This window comes from Macrosteles quadrilineatus, unplaced genomic scaffold (assembly GCF_028750875.1).
Source record: "Macrosteles quadrilineatus isolate MER2022 unplaced genomic scaffold, UCM_ALF_1.0 Scaffold_1__1_contigs__length_201487025, whole genome shotgun sequence".
Classification (NCBI taxonomy): domain Eukaryota; kingdom Metazoa; phylum Arthropoda; class Insecta; order Hemiptera; family Cicadellidae; genus Macrosteles; species Macrosteles quadrilineatus.
This window is the reverse complement of record NW_026542594.1, coordinates 80,427,534-80,440,617: the sequence shown is the minus strand read 5'-3', so window position 1 is coordinate 80,440,617 and position 13,084 is coordinate 80,427,534.

Below are 13,084 nucleotides of genomic sequence, written 5' to 3'. Positions count from 1 at the left end.
CCTACTTAAAAGACTCAAAAGTTGAAGACTTTCTGTGCTACGAACTTGAAACTAAATATGACACTTACAAATCCTACAAAATTGGTGTTAATGACTCTGCAGTAGATCAAATCATGGATCCAGAATTTTGGGATGAAGGAATATTAGTTAAGGAATACATCCCAATACGTAAGCAAAATCGTGGGCATTTTTTAGGCAATCACAGGGGTTAGAGCTCTCTAACTCTAGCCTCTCAAACATATATAGGCCTACAGGATTTTTGTTCCTCAATATTCAGGGTTTGAGAAATAAATGTAATATTTTAGAAGACTATATATCGGACAAAAAAATTGTTCCGGTGGATATCTCATTCATCTGTGTGACTGAACACTGGTTGTGTCAGGATGAACTTGTTAACTCGCAACCGGATGGTTTTTATTGTGCGGCTCACTACTGTAGAACTAGTCACATCAGGGGCGGTGTTGGGATCTTCATTGCCAATAGTCTTGAAGCAAGAGCACTGGATGTCAGCTCATTTTCATCGGAGTTACATTTCGAAGTTGCGGCTGCTTTTGTGGACAAGCTCAAAATCATTGTGGTTTGCATCTACCATTCTCCAGCATCTGATCATGTGAAATTCCTCAGCTCATTAGAGACTCTACTGACCTACCTATCCAAATGGGAGAACTACACCATCATAGCTGGCGGTGACCTCAACGCAGATTCCGATGTTACTTCTACCAGGGCTACTGCCGGTGAGTTTCTCAATCTTCTTCGACAGTTTAACTGCTACTGTTTGAACTCTAATCCCACTAGAGGTAATAATTGCCTTGATAATGTTTTTGTTAATTGTAGTCGTGAGAAAGTAGTGTGTAATGTTAAGGATTTTCCTTTTTCGGATCATGCTGCTTTGGTCGTTGGTCTACAGACAATAGATCGATCCAACAGATTAGAAGAACAACCTATTTCTTCTGTCACACATTCATCTTTTAAATTAGTGATGCCCAAACAAAGCATTTGTAATCTGATTGAAAAATTGAATCTTGTCAACTGGTGTATGCTCTCACCTCAATATTTTTGCAATTCATCAACAATGTTTACATGTTTCTTTTCAATTTTAGTTAATATATTTCAGTATTTTCAATGTTTAAAACCTTGTAGGCCTACTCCTAGGTTTAGGTCTGCTAACACAAAATGTGTTTGGTACACACAAGAACTAGCTGCTATTAAGGAACAGCTCCTTTCTCTTGACTTTCTATTTAAAAGCACTAGCAGCCCTATTGTCAAAGGTCAGTTATTGGGTCTGAAGAAAGTATATAGAAATAAGATTTTGGATGCTAAAGTATCTTACAATAGTAAATTAATAGACTCCAGTAAAAACAAATGCAAGACAGCTTGGGCTATAGTTAAGAAAACCTGTAACCTATCGAGTGAAAATAAACCGTTGGTTGCACCAAATGTTTTTAATCAATTTTGTGTGGAAGTTGTCGAACAAACAAAAAGAGATATTGTACCACCTTTAGCTACAGCAGTAGAACTTGTTAAAAATGTGAGTTCAGGGCTTAGGCCTAATGGTAAATTGTTTGAGTGGAAACCTGTCACAAATAAAGATGTACTAAAGGCAGTAGAGCATCTCAGTAACTCGAGCAGTAATGATTATCTCTCACCTGTCAAAAATTATAGAAATAATAGTTTACAATCAGGTCATCTTGTTTTTAGAGGAAAATGAAATTCTGTACAGTTCTCAGTTTGGCTTTAGAAGGGGCAGGGCTACCCAGGATGCCATGGACGATCTCATTTCCCAAATCTTGCAGGCTTTTGAGGCGAGGTCCTATGCTCAAGTTACCTTCTGTGACTTGAGTAAAGCCTTTGATTGTGTTGATCACTCAGACCTTCTTTCAAAATTGCACTTCTATGGCATCCAGGGTGTTGCCTTGCAACTTTTTGAATCTTATCTAAAGGATAGGAGACAAGTTGTGTATATTGATGGTGTTCAGTCTCAAGAGGTTTATTTGAAATATGGTGTTCCCCAAGGATCAGTTTTGGGCCCTCTGTTATTTTTAATTAGTATTAATGATTTACCTCATAATGTGCAATGTAGAACCCTTCTTTACGCTGATGACACAACATTTGTTAACACTTCCAGTAACTTGCTGCATTTAAGTAATTTGGTAAATAACTCTATAGAAGAGGCTTCATCTTGGTTTAGAGCTAATGGCTATCTCTTAAATAAAAATAAAACTGAAAATATAGTATTCTCTTTGAGGCCTTATGACCATGAATCTTTAGCTTTACAAACAGCTGTCAGTACCAAGTTTTTAGGTGTATGTGTTGACCAACAGCTTACTTGGAATACTCATATTGATTGTGTTACTACTAGACTTTCTAGAGTTGTTTTCTTGTTGGGGCGTTTGAAATACTGTGTAACTCCAGAATATATCCGGATGGCTTATTGTGCTTTTTTTCAATCAATAATTAAGTACTGCTTGCTTGTCTGGGGCAATTGTTGAAGAATTGAAGAAGTGTTAATATTACAAAAAAAAGCTGTTAGAATTATTAATGGGTCAGCTGATCTTGAACATTGTAGGCCTATTTTTATTAAATTAAGGATTTTTACTGTTATTAACCTTTATATTTTAGAACTTGTTATTTATTCTTTAAAAAAACTACCAGTCATGGTTCTGAATGAAGAGGTACATCCCTACAATACTCGTGGTAGACATCAAATAAGTTACCAGCACCTCCGTTTGAGCAAATCTTTAAATAGCCATGTTGTTATGTGTAAGAAAGCTTATAATAAGGTAGTTATTAATGTAAATAAGTATCCACAAAAAATATTTTTAAAAAAATTCAGTGACTGGCTCTTAAGAAATCCTTTTTACAGTATTGAAGAGTTCCTAGAACAACCTGTGATAAGTCTGTAACTTTGTATCCAAATCTGTTAATTATTTCTATATAGTCTATTTTTGTTTTCTTCAACTTTGTTAATTGTTCATTTGTTAAATTGTTTATAGTCTATTGTGATTGTTAACCCTGTAGTTAAAAGGAATTTGTACAACATAGACTCATACCTAAGTTACCTCTGATTATTTAGACAATGAACATTGAAATTTTATGTTCTGCTCCACTGACAATGTCAATGCATGTAAATGTCCATGATAATAAATGATTTGATTTGATTTGATTTGATTTGATTTGATTTCAAAGTAAATTTTGATTGATGGTACCCATGACAACAAAGAACAAACCTACAAAGTTTAAAAATGTAAACAAACAGTACTGTCAAATTAATTTTGATTTCACAATTCCATACAGCTGGTTCAAACATTCATTTAAATACTGCATGAATATTTGAACAGAGAGGGTAAGGATCATATTTAAAATAATGATGTCACTATCCTGAATGTAAACATTATTTAACATTACTTAAATGGAGCTGTCAAACCATAATGTCATTTCATTATAATAGGATTCTTTCAGTAACATAATTTGTTTATTTTTATAATCTATTATCATTGACAGCTATTATACTGAGTCTGTTCTAATATTTGTAATATTTTACAGTGAATATTTCATTGAAAAAGAAATTAGGCCTAATTCATGGCTAAAGGAAATAATTAAGATTCTACAATAATTGCTGTATAACCTAGGCCCTTATCCTGAGTTGTATGAGAATTATGTTTTAGATTTATTTTTGTTTAAACAGTAATTTAATATCCCTGCTGCAGCCAACCTATAGACTAGCGAATTTCCATTTGCCTGATTGTCATTTCCCTAAAATATGTTAGAAAACTACACTATTGACAGGTTTGAAACTATTGTGATAGCTATTCGTTTACAGTCCAAACTATTAAACAGGTTCTTTTATTATACCTTGAAATATATCATTGGTTTTGTGGTAGCTTAAATATTCACAGTATGAGTTAACAAACAAGTAGGCTACTAGACCTATTACTATTATCAAGTTAAGTAGGCCAATACAGATCAATTTTGTTTCTAAAATAAATGGTAGGGAGTGAAACCATTTGGCATTTTCAAAGACCCAGCATTAACTCTTTTGCATACCACTGACCCCATTGCAAGGCACGGGTATAGCTGCTAGCGAATACGAATAGCAGTGCTGCTTGCAGTAGCGCCAGTCAAATTTTTAAGTGACCGACGCTACTAATTGGGACCGACGGCATTGATTTTTTTAGTATCTTAACTTAGATCATGTACATCATGTTTAGATCATGTACTACCACAAAGTCTTCTTTCTACATCAATTGCAATTCCATAATACCCCCGCCGCAGCACACCTGCAGCCTATTTTCAACTAAATCTAATTCAATAAAATTAGGTTTAACGAGTATCTAGCTACAGGGAGGGATACGAAGGGTGATTTTAGGAAAATACTATTAGCTTAGTATAGAATAAATAAATTTGCCAAATTTGATAAAAATATATCCAAAAGGAATTAAAGAATTTTGCCAGCTGTTTCAACTGCACAAGTTAGCTCTATGATATTAAATAGCTTTAACAGGATTTAAGGTTTACCTACAGGGTGCAGCACTATTATTTTTTTGCATTTATGACAACAGCTAATTTGAACCAACTAGCCACAAAAATCTGTGGTACACAATGAGACCTTTACTTTTTTCTATGGTTCAGGGGCAGTGGTAGAACAAAAGAACCAAACTTTCTTAAACCATGTCCTCACCCATAACTGCAATAAGCATTTTATACTTATATGCCAACCCCGTACGAAGGACGGGTACTCTGCTAGTCATACATATATTTCAATGATTATGAAAAAGATTTTTCCCATTGCGAAGCAAAAATTAATAGTGAGAAGAAGAACATATGTAAATTGTAAACAGTCAATGTGTAAATTATCTATGTTGTACAGTATTAAAAATGTATACAGGGTGTTCATTTGAAAACTTTCCATATCTGTTGTGTGCAAAGGTAAGGCTTTAAACACTTGTTTGTTCTCATTTCCCCCTAATTTGGACATCCCAAATCCAATAAAATTATTTTCAATTTCGAAAAATGCCCCAAAAGGGCCCAATTTGGGGGGTAGGGGTGCTTTTTGAGAAATTTTCAAATGTAAACATGGGTTGAGTGATACATCAATTTAAAGGTCTAATCACCCCGACTATATTGGTGCAATAAAAATGTAATTACCTTTAACCGTATTTACAGGGTGGGTCAAAACGTTTTAAAAAAAGACTTTGAAGTTAAGTACCGTATTACCCGAACTACTGAACAGAACAGCGCCAAATTTCTTTCCAACCTTATTCTTGATCTACTCTTTAAGATAACTTGTAATAAGGGCATTTTCCATGTTATTTTCTAATTTAAAAAAAAATCTGAAATTTGAAGAATAAAAGAAAGCTGAAAACTCAAAATTCTTAAATAGCAAGGTATAAAAAATGTCATGCCACGTGAAAGGTCCTTTTTTAACAAACATTTTACGTATTTAAGTTTTCTTTCTATCTCTTACCGTTTAAAAATTGCAGTAGAAAAACTGAATTTTCCATATTACTATTGTAACTAGTTTTCTAATCAAACAGCCAAAGTTCGTCTCTAGACACATTTAATGGTGCATTAACTGAAGGAAACAATTCATAATTATTGATACCCTGATTGACAAACAAGTCATTACGTTTTACTTTGTGAAAAACAAGTCTTATAGCTGATGAGGACAACCTACATGTGGGCCGCTTTCTGTAGTACCATTGACTAGTCAATGGTAGTAACTAATTTCAAAAAGTACTATTTTCTGTAGTATCTAATCGAATATGGTGTACACTTAAAAAATAGACTTTATTTTTACTTATTGGACAGAACAAAAGTGTTTCAGGATAACTGCAAAGTGTTTAACAATAAATATCCAGGTAAGACCTTAAGTCATAAAGCTGTAAATGATTTAGTTAAGACATTTCTGAAACTGGCTCAGTTACCAATGAGAAAAGAACAGGATGAAGGGTCCAAGATGAACTGACACAAGTAAAAGTAGTTGATCAATTTGTAATTAATCATAATACATCGTTGAACAAAGTGCAATGTGTTTTGTTAGAAAACTAGTTATAATTTTACCATAGAAAATTCAGTTTTTCTACTGCAATTTTTAAACGGTAAGAGATAGAAAGAAAACTTAAATACGTAAAATGTTTGTTAAAAAAGGACCTTTCACGTGGTATGAAATTTTTTATACCTTGCTATTTAAGAATTTTGAGTTTTCAGCTTTCTTTTATTCTTCAAATTTCAGATTTTTTTTTAAATTAGAAAATAACATGGAAAATGCCCTTATTACAAGTTATCTTAAAGAGTAGATCAAGAATAAGGTTGGAAAGAAATTTGGCGCTGTTCTGTTCAGTAGTTCGGGTAATACGGTACTTAACTTCAAAGTCCTTTTTTAAAACGTTTTGACCCACCCTGTAAATACGGTTAAAGACAATTACATTTTTATCGCACCAAAATGGTCGGGGTGATTAGACCTTTAAATTGATGTATCACACAACCCATGTTTACATTTGAAAATTTCTCAAAAAGCACCCTTACCCCCCAAATTGGGCCCTTTTGGGGCATTTTTTGAAATTGAAAATAATTTTATTGGATTTGGGATGTCCAAATTAGGGGGAAATGAGAACAAACAAGTGTTTAAAGCCTTACCTTTGCACACAACAGATATGGAAAGTTTTCAAATGAACACCCTGTATAATTTTGAATGTTGGTTTGTGTTTAATGATATAAGTTATTATTATTGAATTTTTATTTCAAGGATTTGGCATAGAGTAAGCCTATGATAAATAACACCATTTCTGAGTTCTGCCAGTTTTTGCCTAACTCTGTCCTGTAGAGTTTAAAGTAGCCTACACCTTATTGTCTACAAATTGGCTAAATAACTTAGGTACGGTACTTTATAAAAGCTGACATCCTTTTTACGTTGACTTAAATTGTAAGCTTACCTTTTCCCGTCAATGGACAGTTTGATTGTTAAAATTTAACCCTTTAAACTGGAATATAGGACTGTTATGTAAATTGTGAGTATTTCCATTAGTTAATAATCTTTTAGTTGACTCTTTTAAAACCATCCGAAATTATGACTGTTATTAGTTTTTAAACAAGTTATTTGTTTATAAATAACTCCTGTACTTCTTTGTATTTGCTCGATTTTGAGCAACATGTACACTAGTTTTTATAATTTCTCTCTGTGTTCTGTGTATTCCGTATACCTTAGCTTTCGTGTTAAATGTTGTTTGAGTTTAAAATGGGACTTTCAAGAGTTTAATGCTGAATTTATAAATTAATTAAATCACTGAATTAGATTATTAGAATTAAAACCAAATCATCCATTTAATTCAGGCAGGGTTGCTTAACAGTTTTTTTTTTTAATACAATAGACCAAAGTGGAAGGTGATATTCTAAAAGAATAAGATTTGTTACAAATTACTATACCGGTACTGCATTTCTTTAAAATAAAACATATAGGCAACCAAAAGTTGCCTCCAAATAAAAAAAATGTGAAAACACTGTTTTCAATGTATTTCTGATAGAAAACATTTTTAGGGAGTGAGCTTTCTAACAACCCATTGATTAATAAAATCGTTCTAGTAGAACTGTAGATATTAAGTTGTACAACAATTTTGAAAACTGAATTTTATAAGAGTGAGTAGATTTACGATCAGCAAGACAATGCAACACAGGGCCAACTGTTCAACTGAACCATTTAGTATTGAGGGTGATTAGGCATACACTACTGAACTAACCCCAAAAATACTGAACGTTGTGATCGACTCTTTGTCAGCGACCACAAAATAACAAAAAAAATTTTTCTGTGGTCGCTGGACTCATGAGAGCAGTAAACAGATGTTTTGCGGGCAAATCGTGGTGGTGGGGGCGGTGGGGCACACGGAAGATTTCTCAGGTGCCGTTTGACGTCACTAACTGCTGCGTCTGAAGAAACAGACAATTTTATAATTTTCTATTATTAAATTAAACTGTCATAACCTAACCAAACTAACAAAACGTGCTGATAATGGAAAAATTGAATAAAGGTTTACTAATCTAAAAAATAGTTTTATTCATGAAATAAAATTATAATTGCCTAAAATTCAATATTATAATTTTTTTATTATAAAATTAAACTGTCATAACCTAACCAAACCAACCAAACTTGCTGATATGAAAAAATTGTTGATTAAAAGTTAGCGCCGCCGGCGGAATTCGAACCCGGGACGTTCGGATTATCAGTCCGCAACGCTATCCACTGCACCACCAAGGCCGATAGCTCATAACGTATCGTTGCGGTATTGGTGTTTCCTCAGTGACGTCAGCAGTTAGTGACGTCAAACGGCACCTGAGAAATCTTCCGTGTGCCGTTTCGGTGGTGCGGTTAGCTACTGGGCCGAGCAACTCGGTTTTCAACTAAATCACTCGACTCGCTCTCAACTGACCTCTTTTTATCAACTCGCCTGCATGTCTACACCAAGCGAGTTAAAGAGCGAGTGGCAACTCGCACACTGACTCGCCCACTCGCCCGCCGTACTCGACCCGTCGACCCGTGTAAACCAGGCTTAAGTCTATCTAACACCTACTAGTGGTTAGAGCACGGGACTTCAGTCCCTGAGGTCCCGGGTTCGATCCCCGCCAAGTCACCAATGGATTTAATCTAAGTGATAGTGCCGCAACCCCTAGGTCTAGCCTGAAGTAATGTGAAAAACAATCCCAGGCTCGTGCCTAGCGTCCTTAGGACAAAAAAAAAAAAAAAAAAAAAAAAAAAAAAAAAAAAACTGCTACACGAGACCTTGCCGTCAGACCGTCACCGCCCACCTTCGTCTGTCTAGAAACGGGACAGCGGAATTGAAATCCGAACTGAACATCTGATCGCGGGTTTCTGTCATCACCGAGCCTGTTTTAAATTACGCGGGAACAAAGTACAGTAGCCGTTTAATGTTAAATATAAATCTAAATATGTTAATTGAAAATTATTTCTAGAATAATTATAAAAAATTACAAAAAACTATATAAGTCCAAATAAAGATTAATTACATAAAAATCCTAACTATTATTAATTGTTGTTTACACTGTTTAAATAACAAAAGTATAGAAAGAAAAAGTTTAATTCCATGTCGTTCTAAATTATAGCTAACAGGTAGGCCTATTTTCAGCTGTGAACATTTTAAAACTAGTAACATACCTCGTGTTAAAATTCCTGGTCTTCAAAATAAATTTTTCTTAAAATGTAACAATTTAACACATATATTGATACACACTCGCACACACAAATAATATTTACATTTATTTACAACATATTTTCTTCATCTTGGAAACTGTAACAACAAAATGAACACAAAAATTTGGCTATTTTAAATGAGAAATATCTTATTGTGAATTTTCTATAGGCCTACTTGTTTATTTTGTTTGTTTGTCAGTGTCACAAGTTACTCAGCATGAGTCTACGTTTATGTTTGTAGGTACCAGTATCTCTGTTGTGAAAATATCTGGGATGTCAGTGTGTGTGTTCAAGTTCAAAAACTTTTATTTCAGTAAAAGATTTCACTAGCAAGCATACCACTGGGCCGAGTGAATACAAGTACAGCAAGTATTTACTTGTGAGTAAATACTTGCGAGTATTCGTCGTTCAAGTAATCTCTTGTGAATAAAAGCGACTCTTTACTTGCAAGTAAATACTTCCTAAATGAGATGGTATACTCACTGATCTATCGGAGATGAGGGTATACTTGCAAGTATGTACTCCATTTTAAAGTAAACATTATACAGTACAAGTATATATATACATTAAATAAATAAATATAGATAAATATATATATTGTTGAATGTCTAAGGCCTTCGTTTAAACATGTAAAATGTGAAGGTTTTGCATTATTGAGACTTGTGGATGGATTTTCATTAACAAAATAATAGCTTGAACATAACGAAGGAATACCACAAAGGTTCCATCTTCAATTACTCAAGCATTATTTTGCGGAAATTACTAGAGTCACACATAATTTAAATAAGTGTATTACACTATACTGAATGTGTTACATGCATTTATCAACAAGTAAATTTAAACAAGCATGGATTATTGATAACTAGTTGAAAAACAAGTATTTACTCTTTAGGCAAGTATTTGCTGGTGGTTATTCACACCAAATTTATAGGTTTATGAGGGTATATACTTCCTTGGAAAGGCTTTTTTTAGAAGTACAAGTAAATACTCATGCTTATTCACTTCTGTTCAAGTAAATACTCAAATTATGAAAATTCAAGGCAAGTAAAAAAATGTGAAGAACAAGAACTTTAACTTAGAAAATAAGAATGTGTCAGCTGTTACAATTTCATTTAATTTATAATTGATGGTTGATTATTACCTAATGATTACAAATTATTAAATATATTTTTTTTGCAAAGTTTTATTTACAATCTGTTTTAAATTAAACGATAAGTAAATATGATGACATTTATATAAATTAAATTAAAATTGGGGGAAAAATTATTAAAATGTATTATCTATACTATACTAATATATAAAAATGAGATGGTGTGTGTTTGAGTGAAAATTTAAAAACGTACGTTTTCAGGAAAAGCACTTTGCAAATTTTTTTCCCTTTTTTTCAAAACTTTTATTATTTTTTTTATTTCATTAACATTTGAAGTTTCATAAAATGTCCATGGTAACGCAATATCTTTGGTAGTTTTCTTTTTAAAGAGCATCTTTAGTAGAAAAACACAAAATCCTGTCACGACCATAACGGACGTTTAAATGAATATTAAAAATAGTTAATATTATTTTTATAACTGTGTTTTGCTATAAACTAATTTACTTTTATGACCATTATACAATAAAAAGGTCACTGAGCTTTTGGTATATTTGGTCTTTTAAAAAAAAATTTTAAAAAACTAAAAAAATAGAAAAAAGCCAATAAAATCTTTTTAAGTTTGTATAACTCCGAAAAAACATACCTGAGACCCGAAAAATCGTTATGTTTATATAGAGGTGTGCTTCTTTTGTGTATAAAACATTGAAATATGACGATATTTTAATTTTTGAAATTTGTATGATAGAAATCATAAACGTGATGGTCAGGGACAAGCGGTACGGTCGTGAATTGTCTGGAATAATCCAAATCTTTCTAAACAATCCTTCAATTATTCTGTTAGTTATAATAAAACTATATGTTTCAACTGAACTAAACTGTTCAATTTACAATTATATTAAAGTTATTGTCACGACCAAACACACTATAATCCATAAGGCTGGTTTGGTCGTGAAAAAAAACCGTGATGGTCGTGAAACTTTGGTCGTGAAATTACGTGTTATTTGGCTCTGTTCTGGCGGTAGCCCTGAACCTCATGTTCGAGGATACAAAGTGGACTTCTAGGTTAATCTAGCAATTGAAATATCTTATAAACAAAAATTAACACCGTGTCTACTTCATCGAATGACTACGTACGGTCATGGACACACCAAAATTACAAAAAACACAATCTTTCCTTTATTAATCTTGTAATTCCTCCTTTCAACTCAAAACGACCGGCACTACAATCCTGACGTACACCCCGAACTAGTCTCTAAAACCAACTGACTCCATCGACGCCAGGCTTGCCACTGTCGTGCTCCAAAGTTGAACATTTTTCCCAAATGGTCGTGACGCCAAATCGAGGGACAGACTTTTTTTATCATGGTAGTCAGTCTGAAATGACAATAAAATTATAATATGCTCCTTTTTTGTAAGTTTAATAACCATTGATGACATAAAAATATGGCTTTATATATTTCGGCATGAATAATTAGTCTAAAAACAGCGTGAAAGTTGGAAAATGTACCCTAGGAACACGTCATGGTCGTGAATTTCGAGACTTTAAAAATACGAAAAAAATACCTAGAACCTATTTAAAACCAAATAAATGTGTGTAACATGTTGCCCCCGTCCCAAAAAATATTAAAACACATAATAATAAACTACAAATCCAGTATCTACGAAGTAAAAGGCCAGGGACATGAAAACGTACGTTTTTAAATTTTCACTCGTTTGTGTGTCTGTCTGCTACTCAATAACGCAAAAACTACTGAACCGACTGGGCTCAAATTGCACACACATGAAGCTACAGTTCCGAGGATACATATAGAACTATTCCCGCTTCGATATTGTCCTAGGGCTCTGCCCAGTGGGCTTTCAAAAATTTGAGGTGAGAGATTTAAAAGTATTATTGATTGATGGTATATCCATGGTAACAAAGAACAAACCTACAAAGTTTAAAAATATAAACAAGCAGAACTAACTGTCAAATGAGTTTTGATTTCACAATTCCACTCCACACAGCTGGTTCAAACATATTAAATACTGCACGAATATTAAAACAGAGAGGCTAGGGATTATAAATTTAAAATAATGATGTCACTAGCCCGAATGTAAACATTATTTAACATTACTTAAATGGAGCTGTCAAACAATATGTTAATATAATTTCATCAGTTACACCATTTGTTTATGTTTATGATCTATTATACTGAGTCTGTTCTAATATTTGTGAAATGCTGTAATAATATTTTACAGGCAATAATTTGTTGTAAAAGAAATCATTCATGGATATAGGAAATAATTAAGATTCTATAATCATTGCCAAGCCATTATCCTGAGTTTTATGAGGTTTATTTTTATTTTTGTGTAAACAGCAATATAATCCCCCTTCCGCAGCAAATATAGACTTAGTGAATTTCCATTTACCTGATTATAATTTCGATAAAATATGTTAAAAAAATTATCCTATTCTTCATATTTATTTCAATTTTCCTATTTGTTTCTATTTTTCGGTTTGTAACTGTTGTGATAGTTTTTTTGTTTACAGTGCAAACCATTTAACACGTTCTTTTATTGTACCTTAAAATCTATCATTGGTTTTGTATCGTAGGTAGCCTAAATAAGTACTCACAGTATGAGTACTTATTTTTTACTTATACTTATACTTTTCCCCCTCAATGAATTCGTGTATTTCACGAAGGTGTCGAGACAAAACCCACCGATTAACAAAACTCTTATCACAAAACTGAGCACTGGCATACATGCATTGTTGACAAGACAAGCCAAAACGATTAAAGTACACCACGCGACCA